Source organism: Chiloscyllium plagiosum, chromosome 3 (assembly GCF_004010195.1).
Source record: "Chiloscyllium plagiosum isolate BGI_BamShark_2017 chromosome 3, ASM401019v2, whole genome shotgun sequence".
Taxonomy (NCBI): domain Eukaryota; kingdom Metazoa; phylum Chordata; class Chondrichthyes; order Orectolobiformes; family Hemiscylliidae; genus Chiloscyllium; species Chiloscyllium plagiosum.
In genome coordinates this window covers 125544597-125550344 of record NC_057712.1, presented here as the reverse complement: position 1 = coordinate 125550344, position 5748 = coordinate 125544597, and positions in this window count along the sequence as shown.

The window sequence follows — 5748 nt, the reverse complement described above, 5'->3', positions numbered from 1 at the left end:
GAGCAGAAAACGGCGATGTCATCCATGTACAGGGAGGCCTTAACCTGCAGGGCCCCACTGCCAGGAATAGTCACCCCTCTCAGGCTCGCATCCGTCCTGATGGACTCGGCAAATGGCTGTATGCAGCACACAAACAAGGCAGGAGAGAGGGGGCAGCCCTGCCTGACTCCAGATCTGACTGGGAAGCTATTTGATTCCCACCCATTGATTGAGACTGCACTGACAATGTTGGTGTAGTGCAGTCTGATCCAATTGCAGATTCCCTCCCCAAAGCCCATTTTGGAGAGAACATCTCTCATATACGTGTGTGATATCCTGTCAAAGGCTTTCTCCTGGTCCAGGCTGATCAGGCAGGTGTCCAACCCTCTGTCCTGCACGTAGGCGATCGTATCCCTGAGGAGTGCGAGACTCTCAGCGATCTTCCTGCCTGGTACAGCACAGGTTTGGTCAGGGTGGATCACCGATCCCAGAGCAGACCTGACCCGGTTGGCGATGACCTTTGACAAGATTTTGTAGTCTGTGTTTAACAGTGAGATCGGTCTCCAATTTTTGAGTTCCTCCCTCCCCCCCTTCCGCTTGTAGATGAGGGTGATGATGCCTTTCCTCATGGATTCACTCATGGTACCTGCCCGAAGCATACTGACATACACCTCCTGCAGGTCCTGGCCAATCAAAGAGCAGAATTGAGATCGACCGGTAAGCCGTCGCTTCTGGGGGTTTTATTCTTTTCGAAGGACTCGAGGGCCTTGGTCAGCTCGTCCAGAGATAGAGGCTGGTCCTCACCAATTCCCTGTCATTCATGATGCTGTAAAGTACCTTACTAACCCAGAGAAAAGGGAGGACTGCAGATACTGGAGATCAGAGTCGAGAGTGTGGTGCTGGAAAAGCACAGCAGGTCAGGGACGTTTCCGGCATAAGCCCTTCATCAGGAATGAGGCTTATGAACCAAGGAGGCTGAGAGATAAATGGGAGGGGGAGGGGGATGGGATCAGGGAGATGGTAGCTGGGAATGTGATAGGTAGATGAAGGTGGGGGGTGAAGGTGATAGGGCAGAGAGGAGGGTGGAGTGGATAGGTGGGAATGAAGATGGATAGGTAAGACTGTTCAAGAGGGCGGCACCAAGATGGAAGTAGCGATCGATGCAGGGCTGCAAGGTTGCAGATATGAGGCAAACGTATGGCCTGAGACTTACTGATGTTCCACTGGTGGGCACTAAAACCCTGCTGTCAAAACACGGAGTTTAGGGTCAAAGGACGAAGGAGGAGGAAGCCACCGGCCTAGAGGTCAGAGTAGGAGACTCAGTGCACTGAGCAGTGACTTTAACATAGCCCTTGCTGGGGTCATGTGCCTCCAATATATCTGAGTTATTCTCAAATTCCTTAATACCTCATCTCCTGGCGTGACTCAGTAAACACTCTGTTCCAAAGGCACTAAGTCTTAGCTTTGTTAACATCTGCTCTCGGTACCACTTCAGAACACCTTTGAGTTGCTTTTTTTTTCTTAAAAAAAGGTCAACATTTTGCTCAGGCTCTCACAGCTTTGGGGGCCAATCTGGCTGTTTCAAAGAGGTTCCTCGCTGATTGTAGAACCAAAGATTGAAGGATGGGTCACAGGACAGCAGGAGGGCGTTCAGTCCATCAGATTAGCTTTCTGCAAGAGTGACTAACCTCGCCCCCACCTCCCAATTCTTTCTCTTCAGGGGCTCACTCCATTTTAGTTGTCAAGGGCATGGTTAATCCTCTTCTATCACTCTTTCAGGCTGTGGATTTTACTTGCTCCATTAAAACAAAAGATTCTCCTTGTGTTCCACTTATTCTTTCACTAATCACCTTCAATTGGTTTCCTTTGGTCTCAACTAGGAAAAGGTGAGGACTGAAGATGCTGGAGACCAGAGTCAAGAGTGTGGTGCTGGAAAAGCACAGCAGGTCAGGCAGCATCTGAGGAGCAGGAGAATTGACGTTTCGGGCATAAGCCCTTCATCAGGAATCATGATGAAGGGCATATGCCCGAAACATTGATTCCTCTGCTCCTCGGATGCCGTCTGACCTGCTGTGCTTTTCCAGCACCACACTCTCGACTTCCTTTGGTCTGAATCAATCCCCCAAACTTTGATCAACTTTGTCCATATTTTTCATTGTTTTTGGCCCTTCTGTCAGATGGCCTCTGAGTCTTTCTTTCTCAGATGGTCTTGTGATATGATCGCTGGGTTTTTACTCCAGAGATGCTGGTAATGATGTGGGGGTCCTATTCCCCACATAAAATAATTGGAATTATGAGCTGAATGGTGGTCATCAAACCATTGCTGATTGTAAGGAAAAAAACCTGTTTGATTCACTGCTGTCCTTTAGGGACGAAATCTGCCATCCTTTATTGGTCTGGCCTACATGTGACTCCTGACTCCCAGAAATATGGCTGACACTTAATTGCCACCTGGACAATTAGGAATGGGTAATCAATGTTGGCCTAACCAGTGACGCCCACGTTTCTTGAATGAATATATAAAATAAATTCTCTCAGATTTAGGTACAGATAAATTCGGCCCATTGTGTGTGATTCTTTATAGTTACTCTGTCGAAACCCCTCATGATTTTGAACATCTTTATCAAATACGCTATAAGCCTCCAGTCTGGTTGATGGAAAATGGCATCACTTTCTCCGAACCATCCATGAAACTGAAGTCCCTCATCCCCGGAATGATTCTCTTCATCTGATTGTGTCCCCCTCTTTTAAAGCCTCCACATCTTTCCTCAAATGCGATACCCTGGATTTAACAAAACACTCCATTTAGGCTCAAGCAGAGATTTATGAAAACTCTTTGTGACGTCCTTGCGCTGTGGCCCCGAGTTTTGCGTCGGTTTGGGAAAACGGGACTTGTGCCCAGTTTTGTAGCCCTTTGACTGCACAGCTGTTCAATTAGATCGAAATCTGTCTTGAACAGACTGACTGACTGACAAACCACAGGCCTCTGGTGCAGAGAATACCAATGATTCACTGCTGTCTACATGAACGAATTCCTCCTCATCTCAGTCTTAAATGGCCTGCTCCTTACTCTGAGACTATCTCCTGATTCTCAGCCTTCAACCATGGGCCAGACAGTGGTGAACTCACTGTCTCAGAAGGCTGTGGAGGCCAGGTCTGAATTGAATTGGATTTACTGTCACGTGTAGCGAGACACAGTGAAAACTTTGTCTTGCAAGCAATACAGGCAGATCACAGAGCGAAGTAGCATTGATAAGTAAATAATAGGTAAACCGCGGCAAAAACAAAAACACAGGTACAGGCGAATGTTAAGAGTTTGTGAGTCCATTCAGTATTCTAACAATAGTAGGGTAGAAACTGTTACAAAACCGGCTGTGCGTGTGTTCAGACTTCAGTACCTTCTCCTCGATGGTAGAGGTTGTAGAAAAACATTGCCAGGGTGGGATGGATCTTTGAGGATGCTGGCGGCCTTCCCTTGACAGTGGGCCTGGTAGATGAATTCTATAGATGGGAGGTTGGCCTTTATGATTGTCTAGGCCAGGTTCACCACTCTCTGTTACCATCTCCGATCTTGAATGGTACAGTTGCCATACCAGGTAGTGATACCTCCAGCAAGGGTATTCGCCGTCATGCCAAATTTCCTCAGCTGCCTGAGGAAGAAGAGACGTTGTTGGGTTTTGTAAACAGTGCATCCACATGAAGAATCCACGAAAGCTTGTTGTGGATGGCCACTCCCAGGAGCTTGACACTCTCCACCTGTTCCAACTCTGCGCTGTTAATGTGCAGCGGGGCATGAGTAACATCCCGCCAAAAGTCAATAATGAGTTCCTTGGTTTTGCTGACATTGAGAGCTAGGTTGTTCTCAGTGCACCATTTTTCCAGGTTTTCCACCTCCCATCTGTAGTCTGTTTTATCACCATCTGAGATTCGACCGACTATGGTTGTGTTACCAGCGAACTTATAAATGGCATTAGTCTGGTATATTTAAGATGGAGATGGATAGGTTCTTGAGTATCAAAGAGATTAAGGGTTTTAGGGAGAAAGCGGGAAAATGGAGTTGAGAAACTTAATCCATGACTGAATGATGGAGAAGGTTTGATGGGCTGAATGGCCTAATTTCTGTGGTTATGTCTTATGGCGAGAAACTTCCTCCCTCTGGTCTGTAAGAATTTTGGAGAAAGTGAGGATTGCGGATGCTGGAGAGTCAGAGTCAAAAATGGTGGCGCTGGAAAAGCACAGCATGTCAGGCAGCATCAGAGGAGCAGGAGGGTCACCATTTCGGGCATCAGGTCTTCATCATGATGAAGGGCTTCTGCCTGAAACATTGACTCTCCTGCTCCTCGGACGCCGCATCACCTGCTGTACTTGTCCAACACAACCCTTTGCGACTCTGGAAGAAATTTTGCATGTTTAAATGAGATCACCTTTCATTCTTCCAATTTCCAGAGAATAACGTATCAGATATAGTGTGTTTCATCTTCCTTCACCTGACCATTGGAGGAATTGGTTGTCGGACCTTCACTAAACTCCCTCTGTGGCAAGTATACCTTTCTGTGAGCAAGGAGGACAAAATGCATGCTATACTTCAGGGTGGTCTCACCAAGGTCCTAGATATTTGTAGTAAGATACTTAAAAATAAAGCAGCTATCATATTCCACCAGAGAGAGACAACTTGTGGCAGTTTTACCTGAGGGTGACCATGCCTCAGGTGAGGGAGGGGTTGAGAAAGAGAGTTCTTCATGGTAACCTTAGCAGATGCTGGAATTAAACTCATGGCGTTGGAATTATAGTGCATTGCAAACCACTTACCCAGCCAACTGAGCCAATGGCTTTTGCTCCTCCACTCAAACTGCCTTGCAATCAATCTTCCACAATGTACCATTTGACTTCTTAATTGTTTGCTGTTCCTGTTCCTAACATTCAGCGACTCATGGACAGAGGCACCCCAGTCCCTTTGAAATACAGCACTTCCCAACTTCTCACTGCATAGAAAACTCTGTTTTTCTTATCAAAGTAGAGAACTTCACATTGCGCACTGTATTCCATCTGTCAGATATTTGCGCACTCCAAAGCTGTCCAAATCTGCTTGAAGCACTTTTGCATCCTTCTCACAACTCACAGTTCCAACTAATTTTATGTCCCCCGGAAACTTGGAAGCATTACGGTGCATAGCCACGATCAAATGATTGACAAAGTTTGTTAATATTGGGGCCCAAGACTTCACAGTCACAGCCTTCTCATCTAAAAATCATCAGACATTATGGAGGTTTATAAAACCATGAGGGACATGGATAGGGTAGATAGACAAGGTCTTTGCCCTGGGGTCAGGGAGTCCAGAGCTAGAGGGCATAGGTTTAGGGTGAGAGGAGAAAGATTTAAAAAGGACCTAAGGGGCAACTTATTCACACAGAGGGTGGTACATGTATGGAATGAGCTGTCAGAGGAAGTGGTGGAGGCTGGTACAATTACAGCTTTTAAAAGGCATTTGGATGGGTACATGAATAGGAAGGGTTTGGAGGAGTATGGGCCAAGAGCTGGCAAATGGAACTAGGTTAGATTAGGATATCTGGCTGGCATAGTACATAGAACATAGAACATTACAGCGCAGTACAGGCCCTTCGGCCCTCGATGTTGCGCCGACCTGTCATACCAATCTGAAGCCCTTCTAACCTACACTATTCCATGTACGTCCATATGCTTGTCCAATGACGACTTAAATGTACTTAAAATTGGCGAATCTACTACCGTTGCAGGCAAAGCATTCCATAG